Here is a 17,808-nt window from a genome sequence, read left to right on the forward strand (position 1 = left end):
TTTTTTTAATTTTTTAATGTTTGAGAGAGAGACAGAGCATGAGCAGGAGAGTGGCAGAGAGAGAGGGAGACACACAATCCAAAGCAGGCCCCAGGCTCTGATCTGTCAGCACAGAGCCCGATGTGGGACCCGAACCCATGAACTGTGAGATCGTGACCTGAGCCAAAGTTGGACGCTTAACTGACTGAGCCACCTAGGTGCCCCCAAGTCATCTATTTTAGACAAGGACCTAACGGCCTGGGAAGTGTGGGTACCGTTAAAGGCCCCATGGACAGTGGCAAAACAGACACTTGAATCCTGATCTTCCATCCATCTCATTTAGTTTCAAACTTACTTTATGGATTTCCATTTGATTTTGTTTAAACTCTTCACACAGCTTTTTAAAAAGGGTGAGGGGAGAACCCTAAAATCCTACTATGGCAAAATAAGTAAAAAAAAAAAAAAAAAGCCATAAAATCAAATCCTAATAGCAATAATCCCTAACTATTATTGAAAAAAAAATTACTGAGAAGCCATGAAACACTTATCCCGTCACCTGGTTTCACTTACCAAATCTTAACTTCAGTGCTTCACACTCTCACAAATTATGCATAGTTACTGAATTGGTAACAACACTATATAATAAAAGTATTTTTGAATCCAACCAAAACTACATCTACAAATCCATGCAGAGCTTTGTACGGTTCCTACTGAAGAACAAGCTTACAACAAATATTATTATTTAGCAATACACAAAACTGCTTCAACATATATCTACATCTATGCCCCCAAAATATTCTTTCTATTCCTACTTGAATTTTGTCAAGTGGCAGGGGAGGAGGGGGAATCACAAGTAGGAAGGCCCACTAAGTATCACAAAAAATTGCCAACTCACCCAACCATACGCTTGCTTTCCATCTGTCATTCATTTTTAGTGCCCTATTTCGCTTCTATTACTCATTTCTTCTATGACTCTACTGTCTCATGTGCACACATCCCTCCTCAGCCTTGCAGACTTAACCCCTTCTCATTCTGCAGATCTCATCAAATGTCACTTCCTTCGGGAAATCCTGACTCACCCCAAAGTCAGATAAGGTTCCCCATTTAATCACTTTTGAAACTCCCTGTTCTTTTTCCCTTCTAATATCCGTAACATTTTGTACGTATACATTCAAAGTGATCCTTTGGTCAATATCCGCCTTCCCAGTAGACTCTAGGCTTCATGCCTCCAGTGATAATGGCTGCTTTATGCACCACTCTATTCCCAGCTACTTGCCCAGGAACTGGTATTGGATGCAATAAAGACATGTTGAATAATGAATGGCCCTAATTCCACATGGAACAGCAAAAGACCAAATCAATGTTTGCAAAAGTTCTGAGTTACGACCGGCACTTTTTACTGAAAATGAACAGACTATAACAGAAAATATAGGAACAAAAAGTATTATAGTTTACTGTATGTAGTTAAACTGCATGAAACTTGTTTCATTCGTGTATATGACCATTGGTAACCTTGGGTCATGGACAAAAAAAAAAAAGGTTGAAAGCCACTACACCAGATCAATACAATTGCTCCCAATTTCCATTAAAATGCTCAAGAAGGCGCACAAAATGGGAAAAGTCAGCAATAGGACTAAAAAGAGGGGAGAGAAGCCAAAAATCAAGCCATTATTTCTACCACACTCTTTGAAAGATGGATAAGCAGTTTCTTGGACCATATAAATCTGAAAGATGCACACTGCATCTTTTGAACTTGAACAAGATAGATGCTCTGATTAATGTAGGAAAAATTCCTAAGTCTAGCTCAGGAATGCATTGGCCAGATAAATATGAGGACATCCCCCAACTACATAGGAGACACCTTCCACGCCAGCTAAAGCAAGTGGCCTACACGTCCCCAAGAGCTAATGAGGGTCAAAATAGACACGTACAAAATACAGGACAGATTTTATTACAAAATAGAAGACAAAAATTTGAAGTCTATACTTAAAATTTAGGAGGAAAAATGTATATAAATTTATGCAGAAATCCGGAAGGGAAAAGAAGGCAAGAAAAATTAAGGCATACTAAATTCTTTGCTGTGCAGAGGAGTAGGATCAAAAGTTATTTAGTTCTTTGACTTTGAGAACAAAGAAACCCAGGTTTAGGAATGTACTTGGAAATACAGAGGCAGTCACTAGTAAAACTGAAATCTAGACTTGGCCATTTCAAAATACTATGGATGTACTGAAACAAACAATACACAGAAAAAGAAAATAAAGGTAGGAAGGATATTAGATTGAACCATACAGAACCGCCATTTTTAAAGGTCAACAGCAGTCAACTACCAACGATTTCATATGACTGAAGCTATCAACAATGAAAATAACAGCAGTTGACACATTCAGTGTGCCAACCATTTTTAAACCATTAATTCAGGGTGTGTGTGTGTGTGTGTGTGTGTGTGTGTGTGTGTGTGTGTTGTTCCTTTACAAATAGAAATCCATAGACTTAGAGACCTCATGTAATCTATGTAAGTCCATGTGGCTGAATATTGGTGGAAAAAGGCAAGCCAGTACATTGTACTCAAGGCTATAGTACCTTTCATAACAAAGAGAAAACGGAAGTGTAAGAAATAAGTTCAAGCATGTTAGTTGTAACAATAAATGTAAAAGCAGTAAGTTTCCTATGGGGGTATGTAAAAACAAAATCCAATTAAATGCTGTTTATAGGGAAAATACATTAAATAAAATGACACCCAAAGTTTAAAATCAGAAGGATAAGTGAAGTCTTCTCAAAAACAAAAAAGAAAAGAGTACTGACAACATTAGTTGCAGGAAAAAAGGAGGATGTAGCTCCAAAGGCACAGAAGGTTATTTTATATTAATAAACACATAATAAAGGCCCAGCAGGAACCTTTATTTAATATTATGCTAACACATAGAAAGTGCCATAAAGAAATTAACAAAAGCCCATTTGTAAATAGAGACTAAAGGACAATTATCAGTCTATGACAGCTCAAGTATAGAATCAGGGCACAGAGAATGTGAATTATATTATAGCGGTTGAATTAGTAACATATCTGTATTTGTCACCCAGAGAACATCCTGCTCTTTTCAAGAATCACGACACAGAAACTCTCAACCAGAAAGAGAAACTATACAAACCTCACTTAGTTACCATGATAAATAAACCGAAGTTTATACAAAAGTTTACATGTACACAATAAAGCAATAATCAGCCAAGTCATAGCGAACCACCAGTAGTGTTCCCATGAAGTCAAGTATTAACAAGAATGATTACTTTCCCTGTATTGTTTTACATTTTCACAGCAATTTTTATTAGCACAAAACAGAATTTAAGCTGGTTCCATTAAAAACATTGTTACTTTTAGATTGAAAATTCCTCCTCCCTCAATGACTGACAAAATATGTAAAAAATACTGTTGATAATTCAAAATTATTGAAAATGAAGTACTATATATCAAAAATGCCAAAGTTAATCAATCTCTACCCTTATGCAATTCCATCATTTAAAACAAGTGACCTAATTCCAACTGAAGAAGTGAGGCTGAGACTTTTGCCTATTTTCCTAATTTTTTTTCCAGTCAAATTAGCCCTTCTTTTTCTTTATCAACGTCTCTTTCCTCTTCTATCCTCGCCCCCCAGTTTTACTAAACGAATTCAACTCATCTTTCCAGCCCCGATATAGATACCACTTTCTCAGAGAAACTCTTCCCACTCTCCCAAAGCTAGTCTCCCCATTACACTCTTCCAGGATACCCTGCTTTTCTCAGTAATTCCCATCATGCTTGGAGTTACTTATTCACGGTCGCCTCCTTCTCTAGATTGTAAATCTCAGGTAGTCAAGACCATATTTTATGTATGAAAACACGCTCAGTAGATGGTAAGTATTTAATATTTAAGTCAAAACATGTCAGCTCAAAAAATTTTTATTCAAGAACTCTGAGTTTCACTGTGTGCAAGGCATTGCACTATACATTGGGAAAACAGCAGTAACTATAATGGAAATTATATAAATTTCCCTCCTTTAAAAAGTCAAAAGGAAATACAGCGGAGAAGAAAATATCAGGCAAGGCAGAAAAATGGGGAAAGTCTTACTGTTTTAAATGTAGCTATTAGGGAAAGTCACACTAAGAAGGTGACACTTGAGTTGAGACCAGAAAGTGGAGAGAGAACAGCATACAGATACAAGGGACCAGAGCACTCCAGGCAGAAGAGACTGTCCGTGGCAAAGGCCCGAAACCACAGTCCACTGTGTAGATCAGCTCAACCATGGAGACTCTTTTTTTTTTTTTTTAATTTTTTTTCAACATTTATTCATTTTTGGGACAGAGAGAGACAGAGCATGAACGGGGGAGGGTCAGAGAGAGAGAGGGAGACACAGAATCGGAAACAGGCTCCAGGCTCTGAGCCATCATGAGCCATCAGCCCAGAGCCTGACGCGGGGCTCGAACTCATGGACCGTGAGATCGTGACCTGGCTGAAGTCGGACGCTTAACCGACTGCGCCACCCAGGCGCCCCAACCATGGAGACTCTTTAGAAGAAGCCTAGAGCTCTGGGAACACCAGCACTTAAAGATGGCGGAGGAGCACACACCCTTAAAAGAGAGAAAAGAAGCAAACAGAGATAGAAATAATTAAACACGATACATATTAAATACTGTGAATATCATGTAGTCACTGGAAATTAAAAATGAAAGATGTTAATGGCAGATGTACTTACGATACTATGCAGAAAATGCTACTGAATATTTGATAAGGTCAAATATTTGAAAAACTGCACGAAATTTTCCCAAAATGGAATGAGGAAATTATTTTTTCATCTTAATTTTTTATTTTTTTAATCTATTTTTTTTTGAGAAAGAGGGAAAGCGCACACAGGCACGGGAGGGTTAGAGAGAGAAAGAGAATCTCAAGCAGGGTCCATGCTCAGTGTAGAACCTCAGGGCTTGATCTCACAGTAGCGAGACCTGAGCAAAAATCAAGGGTTGGACACTCAACTGATAGAGCCACCCAGGCACCCTGAAATGAGGAAGTTATTCTTGAGTGGCAGAACTATGGATGAGTCTCCTGTACTGTCCAAATTCTAAAATGAGCATGTTCTGTTCTTACTATCAAATGGAAAAGAGTATAATTTTAAAGAATCATAATGGCTTAGAAAGAAAACAACTAAGAACAGATTTATCTTTGTTCTCTTACATGCAAGAAGCCACGCCAACATAATTGTATAAAATGGAAATACGCTGTTAATTGGAAAAGGTTTTTTTGTTTGTTTGTTTAAACCAAGAAAATAGCACAGTTATACCATATCCTACTTACACCTTACTTAGGTAACGGAAGCTTACATTTACTTGATCAGATTTTATAAATCCCCACGACAAACCTGTCAGGAGTTTCTCTGTCAGGTCTTTAAGATAGTGGGGTTCCCAGCGTTTGCTGAGTTTCTCCGCTTGTCTTTTACTGTAGCAATGACAGTAATGGGACTTTCACTGCTGCTATTCCTACAGTAAATTAAAATTATATTTTGCAATTCCTCTCAGCCCCCAACCCACCACCAGTGTTCTAATTAGTTTCAGAACTGTCTTTTCCTTTCTGGAATTGATGGTTTCAGGAGTTTTTATGCACCCACAGGAACATCAAGCTGGAACTCTACCCTCTTTGTATCATCCCATCAAGAGAATCCACGGTGGGTGTTCAGTGAATGCTTGATAACCAAGAAGTCTATTTCAATCACCTACTAGAAAGAAAAAATAGTCTAAAGAATCAAAATACATCTTGTCCTTGTTAAAACACCAAATATATTGATGGGAGGAGGGCCCCTTCACAATGTATACATATATCAAATCATCACAGTGTACACTTTAAATATCTTACCGTTTTGTTTGTCAATTATGCCTCAATAAAGGGGCAAGGGGAGATTTTTGTTATATTTAAAAAAAACCACCAAGCATATATTACTCTTCTCACTCTAAAAGTCCTCTTCAGCTTATCCCATAAATTTCACTGGTACAATTTACTTTGACATGTCACAATCACCCCCCAATACTGCCAAGCTCTGACCTCTCAGCTAAGCTTCCAACTCAAATTTCCAACTATCCACTGAAAATCTCTGCCTAAAACCAACACGCCTCGCTGGAAGAATCCTCATACTGTCATGTTCCACCTGCTAATGGCAACAAATGTCCTTTTTTTTCTTCTTCTTTTTTTAATGGTCCCAGTGGCTTTACACCCTTCTGTTGGCACTGCAAGGTTGTCCCAAAGCATACCACCACTCTGCCACAAACCCTAACCTGTCACTCACACTCAGTGCCTGGGCCTTCTGCTGTTCCCTGTGCACCGAGCTTCTCGGCCAACTTGTGCACCGAGGCCAGAATCCTACTGCAACTGCTTCCTTCACTCCAAGGCAGAGATACTGTCTCCACCCTCAGATATTCAGATGGCACTTTGTTTAAACCACAGTTGAAAATATTTATCACTGTCTACCTGATCTGAGGGATTTGTTTCCAGGGCTATCTCTGTTTATGAGCTACTTGAGAGCAGGGACCACACTTTCTTGGGGTGTGTGTGTGCGTGTGTGTATGTATGTGTGTGCGTGCATTCACGTGTGCGTTTTAGTGTCCTCAGCGGACGGTGAGAAGAACTTAACCACAGAAGCCGCATGCAACTGAATTGACAGGGTCTCAGATAAAGTGACCAGAGAACAGATTCTGCTGGATTTGGAAGCCAGCCATCCTGCCCTAGCCTTTGAACCTCTAGGTCTCTGTGTCTCCCCCAAGGACAGCAAGCAGTTCTGTATGGAAGTACAATAAACACCGAGGAGTCCACAATGAATGCCTCATTTTCTTAACAGGACAATAACCCCTCTTCCAACAAGTCACAGCCCAAGATGGCCAAGCAGCCCCTTCACAAAAGGCGATTCTGTTTCAGCTGTGATGCTCCCTGAGCAAGAGCCCGCCACCCTCACCACCCGATCACCGACTTCAGAGGGGTCCTCACTGCACACTGATGCGATGAAACCTGCCTTCTGTTCAGTGTAGTCAGGGGCCCACCACAGACGCCCTGTTTGCCACCTAACAAAAGGTCCGCACATGCCAAACACGTGCTCCGCACCGCCCCTCCCCCCACACCCGAGACCCAGATGAAGCAGAGTCCTTGTGAGAATAACATTCTCTGCAAGGATACTTCTTGTCTTGCTTGTCACGCAGCTGGAAATCATTTTCTTGTTCCCTGTTCATAACAGCCAGACATTCATCTCTCTCTGACAGAAACTTCGCTGAGTAACACCACATTTAGAGTCCAGAAGAGTCACACGTGCTTTTGGGACTTCACGCTTCTGAGGCATGGTGGCAGCCTCAAGGAGACTCTCTAGAAGGAACAGAGGCAGGAGCGAGTGTGTGCGCACACACACACGTACAAACAGGTGTTTGGGTATACGCAAACATACCCGTGCACACACATATAAATATGTACATACACAAACATGTCTGTAGCTTTGTGCAAGCAACACTACAAGTCCAGAAGGCTCTGTAACAAACTGTTGACAAAGGAGGTACATCACGTGGGCAAGGTTAAAGGAGCAGAGGAAGGTTATTGCATTTGCTTTAAACACATCTACACCATCTGCATCATTACAAAACCCAGTTCTTTTTGTAAATGAACGCAGCACCCTTCTTCTGGTTAGAACACTTCCTACTGTGTTCATTCCCTCGGCAATTTAAACAAGATAAGTAAAATGCATTAACAGCAAAGAACCGTCATCGTGTGACCTCAAAATAAGTCTGATTTCGGAATGAACACTAGATTTGGATTATTCTAGGAAGTCATAAATTAAATCTAGAAACTCAAACAGGTTGGGTCAAAATCGAGAATATCCAAAATGAGATGGAAAGAGGCCAAGATTATGGATAAGGCACAGCTCCATCTGTCTCTAGACTTGACATGAACAGGTAAATCCTAGCAAAACACTTCAAGTTTATAAAATGACAATGAGAATGCCAGGCTCTACCTCCTTCTTCTCCCATTTACAAGGGAAAAGCTAACTTACTCGAAGCCACCGAGACTCCAGTAGAAGAATAATTCAACAAACATGCTGGATATTTGAAGCATTTCAAAAGAACTTCCATTAAAATAACATGGTTGAATGCAAGCTCCCTGAAAAGAAACCGCACATGTCTTGTTTTCTACAATTTCCCAGTATATGGTAGGAGTGCAACAAATATCTGTTGAATATGGAGCGAATAAATGAATAAAAGATTAAATTAAGGAACAAGTAAATGAAAACTAGAATTAGCAAGCAGATAATGTCAGTTTTATTCCCATTTTACAGCTACAAAAAGAAAACCTTTGACTTACCCGACAACAGCAAATCTGTAAATACAAAGCCTAGTGATTGCCTCTATCTTGATCCCTTCTTTTCTCTTTTGGGTTTCTTGATGTATCTCCTAGGGTCCTTCCAGATCCTAACCCTCCAGCAGCCTTCCCTGACCCTGACCCTTACCACCACCGCCACACCTCTGAGGGTCAGGTGTCCCTCTCTGGTGCTCCCATAGTGCCATGTGTTCATCTTGCTCCTCACACTTGCTGCACTGAAACGCTTGTTACAATGAATCTGTTAACATGCCTGTACCTCCTGGAAGGTAGGAGTCCTATCCCCACTCCCAGCACTGAGTACCTAGCACAATGCTTGTTATACAACAGTCAATTCAGTGCTGCTCGTGTTGAAGAGAACTGGTCTCCTTTGCCCCTCAATCATTTCTCCTTCCAAAGAGCCAGGAATATCCTTCTCTTAGGGCAGAATTTCAGAATGAAGGAAGCGTAGGGATTGGTCAAGGAGAACCACTTCAACATGGAGAAAGAAAATTGAGGATAGCATATTTACATGATATCAAATCTAGTCCATCGTTTTGCTATTTAAGAAGATGGATAAAGGGAAACTTGCTACAAAGAAATGCTCCACAGTAGCACTCTCTGCATAAAGAGTCCTAAACCTTCAAAAGCATAGGCACCCATCACGGCCATCATGGAAACTGCCCTGCAAAGAGATCCATGTCAGAGGTGTTATTGGTCAAACTTTTTCTCTTTTAGAGAGAGAGACTGGTTTTGAAATTGTTTTATCTCCATATTAAATACAACAAACACAGCCTGATCTACCTCATTCAGGCTTGTACACGTTTGTTTTAGCTCTGGACTAAAGTTAAGAGTCTGCCCTATCATTATAGCACTTTTTAAAAACAGTACTATGAAAATAAAATAAATTATAACCTAAATCCATGCACACAGTAAAACAGTCCACTTTCATTTCTGAAAGAAATTTGAATTTTACATGAACTTCAAGGTTAAAGTTTCTAGCACTGATCAGATAACAGGAGCTAACATCAAAGTACTAAGATAATTTTCTTTGCCCCACCCCCATAAGTCAGTAATAACAACAACACGATTTTGAATCCATACTAACCCTGCAGGGGAAAGGAAAAAAAAAGGGGGGGGGGAGTATTTAAATAAAATCACAATCACCACCCCCCTTTCCCTCTTCACTCCCCAAAAAAACAAAGAACCAAAAAATGTATTCTTCTAAGAAATGAAATATATGAATCCTGGACTCCTTCAAATGAATGAACTAAACATGCCAAATTCCAGTTGCCCTGCAAAAGATACCCTGGTGGAGGATCATTCATTCAAATTGTATTCAAAGACAGTAAGGGGGCGCCTGGGTGGCTCAGTCGGTTGGGTGTCCGACTTCGGCTCAGGTCATGATCTCGCGGTCCGTGAGTTCCAGCCCCGCGTCGGGCTCTGTGCTGACAGCTCAGAGCCTGGAGCCTGTTTCAGATTCTGTGTCTCCCTCTCTCTCTGACCTTCCCCCATTCATGCTGTGTCTCCCTCTGTCTCAAAAAATGAATAAATGTTAAAAAAAAAAAATTAAAAAAAAAAAAAAAAGACAGTAAGAAAGAAGCCGGCCTCATCTCCCCTTAGTAGGGTGGCTGGGCAGCCCAGCACCTCCAGACTCAAGGCAATTAGAAGACTTGCCCCAACCAGTCCTACCTTTGACACACAGCTGAAAAGCCACCCATTCCCACCTGTGACATGAGGCCATTGTGGTGTGAAAAGAAATGCACAGAATGCCTGTCTCTCAAATAGATCCCATGGAGATTGTTCCTATCCAGAGAGGTAATGAACTAGACACCTTAGCTCTAGAGATTTAGAAGGAGACAAACAGATGATCAGAAAAGGAGGTTCTTAAAAAAGTATCAGTCTACACCATTAAGCTACTTCCACTGGAATTAAATTTAAAGAATTTTCAGAGTTGTGTCAGCCCTCACTGCAGTACCCAGAGTGCTGCTCTCTCCCCACCTCCTCACTGGATCATCCCCCCACGACCCTTTACAAGGGCATGAGTCCCATTTTGAAACTAATAATAATTCTTTCTCTTCTGTGCCACAAATATTCAACCACTGTCGTTAAATACTATGTATAACATAAACAGGGTCAAGAATGTTGGTTGCCATTAGAGTCATGTTTAAATTAGCATTAACCAGCAGGCCCTTCCCTAAACAAAACAAAATGCTTTCTTGGTCAGCTCTGTGCCTGGAGAGTGATTTTAACTCACATGCTCAAAAGGCGTCCCACCATCATTAATTTTTACTAAATTAAATTTCTCAAAAGACCACACTACCAGTTTGGCAGGACTATGGAGGAAGAAACTGCGTATTGTTTATCCTATACTTTGTATATAATTTGGATAAGCGGGCAGCATCACCCTGAAATTCACTAGCTATGAATTACAACAAATTGGAAAGGAATAGGGCCGCCTGGGTGGCTCAGTCATTTAAGTGACTGACTCTTGACTTCGGCTCAGGTCATGAGCTCACAGTTTCATAGGTTTGAGCCCCACATAGGGCCCTGCACTGGCAAACACGAAGCCTGCTTGGAATTCTCTCTCTCTCTCTCTCTCTCTCTCTCTCTCTCTTCGTCCCTCCCCCATTTATGCTGTCTCTGTCTCTCTGAAAATAAACGTTTTTTAAAAATGGAAAGGAATAAAAGCTCAGCCCTTTGAAACATCCCGCCCCTCACAATGCCCCAATAGGCGTCACTCACTGGCTTCCTGCATCCCCCACAACTTACTGCCTGGAACCTTTCCAGCCTTCGTTACCCCAGACTCCAACTACATCTTCACTCTCAACCATTTGTCTTTCAAGAGACATATCATTTTCATCTTTCAAGGCCCTTCTGCGAAGTCTTCCCGAGTCAGAAGTTCACCTTCCATTCCCTAGCATCTCAAGGGTTCTTAGATTCTACAACCACCATCCAGCTACTACATAATGGAATTAGCTACATGCTTTTTCTCTGCAATGCAGCTCTTTCTAGAGCCTCCTTTTCATCATCTTTGTGTCTTCCACTATAGAAGGAATTCAGTAATTGCTTATTCAATTAAAATTTCCTCCTTTTCTCCCAACTTTCTAAGACATCCATAAGAGTTCCTCCATGAGATATTTAAATAATAACACAATAGAGATGGGGTTGGGGGGGAGACGGGGTAACATGATATGTAAAAATAAGAAACCAAGTAGTATGATGCTGAGTTAACGAGGCCAGAGCAAACTTTCAGACTTTAAGCCAACAGCTTATGTTCCCAGTTTTATGACATCACACTTCACTTTTAAAATAAATCATGTTCCTCAAGTGTGTACGAATATGGGTACCAAAAAAACTAAAGAGAAGGAAGACAAGCCACACATTAAGCACAGACATTAAAATCTTGACCTCAAACTAAATTTCAAGTCTTGCTATTTGCTGAACCCTTGGGGCTTCCCAGTGAAAATGATACAGTGTATTCTGCCCAGATTGCAACTTTCCTTACTAAGCATTTGAAATAAGATTCTTGGCCCTAAAAATCACTAACTTCAGACTGAAGGCCATTATGTATCAAAAAGACTCAGCAAGTGAGAGTTTTACTTTCTTTGAACTTTCCAATAGGTCTAACAGAACAGATTCAAACCTCGAAAAGTCTGGGGTATAATTTTTTTAAAAAAGAAATGAAATCGCCGTTCGGTAAATATTAACTTCAAGCAAAAACAGAAGCTTCAAAATGCAAGTTGTTGAAAAGGCTGCCCCGTAAGCTCCCGTCTGTGTATTTTTCCCCATCACTCAAAGGGACACTGAGATCCTCGAGTGCTCACAGCACTGGGCAGCTGCTGATCTGGGGACAATGATGTAAATGGGAAGTCGGTCAGGCCGGACTACAGACATCACTCACCTTCATATCAGCCTTACGGCTAAGCAGGTTCACTCACTTTAATAGGATAATGGAAGATTGAATGGGGGTGAGGGAGTACTGTTGATGCCCTTTTGGAGAAGGAAAGAAACAACAGAGGCAAATCAACCCCCCCTGTCAAGGCTCTTACCCCTCCAGGCATCTCCCACTGCAGGTTTTGTACCTTTAGCTCTCTTGTCCTGTCACGTCCCTCCTGGAATAACCCGTCCTCACTTTCCCTTACTCTTTTCCTATGGTTCTAACATGGGGTAACCAACCACCAGTTTCTAATTACTTGGGGAAGCTGGAAAAACAGCAAAGATCATCACATCCCTCCATGTTCCAGATGAGGACTCGGAGATGAAGGACAAGCTGACCTGAGCGGCTGAGGTGGAACCGCTAGGGGACGCGGCGCGCCAAGGGGCTCAGATCTTGACAACCCACTCCTCCCGCCCGGCTCTTCATTCCGCCCCTGCCTTCCAGCTACGCTCTTTCCCTTGTTACTCAGCTCCTCACCCTGACATTAACCGGTGTCAAGAAAACACAGCCTTAACATACTTACGATGCTAGTCGTTATTCACAATTTTGCATTTGGGGCAAATTTGCTCACTCCTACCCCTTTTTAGAGAACCAAGGGCAGAAACAACTAGATGGCAGTGTGAGTGTTAATGTAATTCAGTTCGGCCCACATAGCCCCTAACTCCAGTATATACTCTTTTCCCTTCAGGCTCACTCTTCTGTTTGACAAGGGAATCACTTCCTAGGAGAACTTAGGTCTCTCCCCCCCCCCCCGCCCCCCATGTAGTCTTCCCTGAACCAGAATCACAGGCTTTGAGTCACAGACCACTGGCTTCACAGTTATGCTTAGGCTGGGCCAACAACACTTACGCAAATACGTGAAAAACACGGACTGTTAGAGCCTGAAGGAATAAAGGATTTTACTCTAATAACTGCAGTTACATGTTTCCAATACTCAGGTTTACAAATATGCATCTATTCCAATGGGAAACGACGCATTCACAGTGAAACTTTAACAAGCGAGCACTCACTGAAAACTCACACTTAGGAAAACTCCACAGATTTCAGCAAAAAAGAAAGGAAAGAGAAGTAGCAACGGAGAACAACAATGTCAGGCCCCAGGCTGAAGGCAGCAACAAGTCCTGGGTGCCGTCATCCCTTACATATCAAAGGCGAAATGGCAGCAAAGAAAAAAACAAGAAAAAAATTTAAATCCATTCATAACAAGCTAGTCCTACACAAACCAAACGAGCCTGTCGGTTTCAAAACCACCAACTCAAAGCCAGGTCCCTCCCTTGCCTTCAATTTCCCAGTTACTTGCTAAGCGTGTTTGTTAGGCGGCTGGACAGAAACTAAGTTTAAAGTCCGCAGCCCCGGAGAGACTACGAAGCAAGCAGTGCGGGTGCTCCGGGCTGCGGGGCGCGGGGAGCCCCAGGGTTCCACGTCCACCTGGACCCGGCTTTGGGGCAATTTCGGGTCCCCCCATCCCCGCAAGCCTCCTCGCGCTCCCACCCAGACCCAGGTAACCCGAGGCCACCTACGTGTCACTTGGGCGGGTCCGGGCGGCAGACGCTGCACAAAGCGCGGGCCCCGGGGCGCACTGACCTGGCCGGGGGACGGAAGGGCCGGCGGCCCGGACGGCTGCGGCAACTTCCCTCCCGGGGCTCGGTCAACTGGTTGGTCGGGGAGACCAGGGGAGCCTCGCCTCCCGCTCGCCAGCTCGCAAGCGCGCACGCCCACCCACAGCCGACACAGGCGAGCGCGCGCGCGCACACACACTTACACTCGCTCGCACACTCGCACGCAAAGCCACAAAGCCCGTCTGCCCCGGGACGGCGCGAGACGAGCGCGCCGTGTGGCGGCTCAGGCGACTCGGCGGCCGCTGGCTCGGCGCCCAGGGGGCGCCGTCCCCCGCCCCGCGCCGCGCCCTCCCCTTTACCTGCGCCCGCCGCCGCCGCCGCCGCCGCCGCCGCCGCCCCCGGGCTGGCCTCCCGCAGCGCGGTAGCTCCCCGCGCCCTGCCCTTCGCCCGCCCCCTCGGCGGTCGCCCGGAACGGGGCCGCCCCCTGCGCCCACCCCGCCGGGAAGCCGGGGAGGGCTCCGCGGCGCCGGGGTCCAGGCCGCCCAAGATCCGGGCGGCGCTGTGCAGCGGACGGAGGAGTCGCAGCCCGGGGAGCGCCAGCCGCGGCTCGGGCCGACTGCTCGCGCTTTGGCGCGCTGGCCGGGGCGGCGGGGGAGGGGGCGCCGAGGGAGGGCCGAAGCAGCGGCGCGAACGCCAGCCTCCTTTCTTCTTCCTCCGCCTTGCTTTTCTGCCCGCTCCACGTAGCACAAGTCAGCAGCTCCCGCACCCCGACTCCCTCCTCCTTGCTCCCCCCAGCTCGTTCCCTCACCTGGCGTGATGCCCCCGGCCCTCCGCGCTCCTCCTCCCTCATTCATTGCCCTTCCCTTCCCCGAGGCTGGCGGGGGGCGGAGGGGCACCTAAGCCTCCCATCACGACCTTAGCCGCCCCCCACAGCCCTGTGCTACCCACCCGCGGCGGGAGACCCGCGGTGCCGGCTCCGATGCTCACACCCCCCCCCCCCCCCCCCCCGCCCCGCGCGCGCTCACCTCAGCGCCCGCCAGCGTGCTGGGCTGGGTGGGCTCCCCCACACGGTGCATTTTCATTTTGTCGCTCTACTCTTCCCACTTGAAAAGCTCAGGAAAACATCGCGGGGCCCGCAAAACCCCTCAAGTATGGCCTCTCTCTGGTAGTTCAGTTTCTGAACTTTGCAGGAGACATAAAAGTTTCTCCCGGCACAGCCTTTAACTGGAGGCTGCAAAGAACGAAGAGTTGACTTCTCTACTAGAAAGGTGCACACGTTTCTGTTTCTGAGTTTTCGATTGACTAGGTCTGCAGACCAAAGCAAGTGTGACCGTGCTCCCCTAGTTCTCCATAGCCAGGATTATACACGTCTCTTCCGCTTTCCCAGTGAAACTTTGCAAGTGCGAACTATCAGTTTTAGGAGAGTAATTAAGGGCGGGGAATGCACACCTGGAGGTGTGGGCGGGAGCCGCGCTGGACTAAGTGAGGCCTGGGGATCTTCTCAGGAAAGTGGCAGCCACGGAGGTTCGCTCTCAGGTCCTACAGCCACACCCGGTCCATCGGGGGCTTTCCAGCCGCGCCACCTCCTACCCACCTCCCACTTCCCACCCTTGGCTTCCCAGGATTTCCGGACTTTGGGCAATTCTCTGCCTGTCGCTCCGCTGCTAAAGCCGCCACACATCAAAAGTAGCTGTTTAGGGGTAAAAGCTGAGGGAGCTCTTGCCTGGAAGGGTACATAGGAGACCAAGATAGCTATAGGGTAGGGGACTCACTCGGCAGGACGGATGACTGTGTCTGAGAAAGAATCGCAGAACAGCAATGGGGGGCTGCGTTGGTGGTAGACACTCGGTAATCTTGGGCTTCTCAGAAAGGAGAGGTCCCTTTAAACCGCAGTGGGCGGGGAGGGGGTGGCTTCTTGTAAGGGATGGAAACTTTTAACACTTTTTTTTTTCAACATGTATTTATTATTATTATTTTTTTTTTTTTTTTTGAGACAGAGAGAGACAGAGCATGAACGGGGGAGGGGCAGAGAGAGAGGGAGACACAGAATCGGAAACAGGCTCCAGGCTCTGAGCCATCAGCCCAGAGCCTGACGCGGGGCTCGAACTCAAGGACCGCGAGATCGTGACCTGGCCGAAGTCGGACGCCTAACCGACTGCGCCACCCAGGCGCCCCGGGATGGAAACTTTTCAAGCTTCCAGTTAGGTGTCCTTGTAAGAGAACGTGACCATCTCCTGCCCGTCACTACTTAGGACCTTGATTGTGTTCGCCTTGTGGATACTGAAGGCTAAGACCTGTCTGCTATGGGTTACTACTTGAAGCGGGTTCTTCTTAACATAATCTATCAAATACCACCCCCCACCCACACACCTTTTTTTTAAGATTTTGTTTTTTTCAGTAATTCCTACACCCAAAGTGGGGATTGAGCCTACAACCCCAAGATCAAGAGTCGCGCTCGGCCGACCGAGTCAGGCAGCTCCTTTTTTTAAAAAATCAACTTTGAACAATTCTTCCTCTCCTTTCCTACCGATTTGTGATTTATTTTACAATAATCCACTTACAGTGTGAAAAAAATTAGAAATGTTAATACATGCACGGTGCTAATATGTTCACGTACAGTGCAGAAATGCATATACATACTCTTATCTCACAAATAATGAGAGCCATTGACCTTAAACTCTAAAACATATTATATTGGACAAATAGGACAATATCCACTGTAAAGTCTAATACAAAGTATGCATTGATAAGAAGAGAATACATGCTCTAAGGGCTTTTGTTTTCAACCACAGCTCTACCCAACTCAGAAAATCACTTAGCTAATTTTCCTGTCTCCTTACTACACCCTCTTTTTATTCACTGCTAGGTTTCTCAATGGCAAAACTTTAATATCTACTGAAAAGAATATTTTAAGTTTTTAAAGTATTAGCTTTATCAATAAACATTATTAGATTATTTGATTTAAAAATTATTTCAATGTTTAGCCCCTCCTTATAAATCAAAAGCAAAGTATAAATGAGTTACTTGCCGACCACTCAGCTTGAATTTTTTTCAAATACATTGATTTTATCCCTACCTGCTTAAGGAATATTGCTGCTTCTGCTTTGATTATATATTAACTGCCTTAACTACACTGGTCCTTTCTAACATCAAATGCAGAATTCTGTCCACACAAGACATATGTATTCAACAGTTCTAAGTTGTTTGCTGTAGAACACTTTATTTCCTCTTTATTTGTTCTTTTATGGCCTAACATGAGATGGAGAACAAAATTCAAGGTCAGCCTAGACAGACCTGTCTTTCTGACAAGTGTGGACCTGTCTGAATGAAACTGCTCTGCAGCCAGCTTTAGGACAATAACTTTCAAATCCAATGTAGGTTGTGTGCCCAGTGTAAAAGGAGAGACCAAATGAAGTCCGAGACAGAATTGAGTTCAGCACAGCGATTAACTCATCAAAACTAGTACTATGTTCCAAATGAGCCAGTTTTCTCATCTGTAAAATGGGATAATAATACCAATATGGTCTATTTTATTGTGTTCCGAGTTGTCTTCATCAAAGTAAGATAATAAATATATTTGAAAAGACTTCTTAAAACATTAAAATGGATGATGTTGTTTCAATAGAGATGAAGGATACCTTGATAGACTTTCTTCGGTGTTTTTTACCTGCCTGTGGCTCTCTTGCCGTCCTGGCTATTCCCTTTCTTGGATAGTCATCCAAATGCTTTCTGCCTTAACCTTTCTCTCTTATCGTCTGCCAAGCAGTGTTTCTCTAGATTTGTTTCTTCAAATGACTTCAGCAGAGCCAAAGACTCAAAGACAGCTGGTGCTGTCAGATGTGAGAAAAAATATTTTCAGCAAAATGAAGAGAATCTTAATGAGGAATGTTTCAAGTACAGTTTACATTAAGATCTTAAAGAATACTATAGACTTCGTTAGATTCCTGATGTTATCTAGTGAGTGGTCCAAGGGCTATAATTT

At 44.0% G+C, this 17,808-nt stretch overlaps 1 protein-coding gene across 13 annotated transcripts in view; it reads right to left on the reverse strand.

Moving 5' to 3' along the window:
• LPAR1 (lysophosphatidic acid receptor 1) overlaps window positions 1-15,187 on the reverse strand; it is a 136,270-nt gene extending 121,083 nt beyond the window's left edge. For 2 of the 13 annotated variants that reach the window (XM_045469656.1, XM_045469659.1), the window contains exon 1: window positions 13,852-14,013. The gene's annotated coding sequence lies outside the window, so the exon portion shown is untranslated. Of the gene's footprint in view, window positions 1-13,787; window positions 14,160-14,185; window positions 14,284-14,320; window positions 14,555-14,851 lie in introns of those variants that run through there. The other 11 variants (XM_045469651.1, XM_045469658.1, XM_045469661.1 and 8 more) reach the window with 11 other exon arrangements.
• Between the last annotated feature and the right edge of the window lie 2,621 nt (window positions 15,188-17,808).

The sequence above is a fragment of the Leopardus geoffroyi genome, chromosome D4 (genome assembly GCF_018350155.1).
Source record: "Leopardus geoffroyi isolate Oge1 chromosome D4, O.geoffroyi_Oge1_pat1.0, whole genome shotgun sequence".
NCBI classification, from domain to species: domain Eukaryota; kingdom Metazoa; phylum Chordata; class Mammalia; order Carnivora; family Felidae; genus Leopardus; species Leopardus geoffroyi.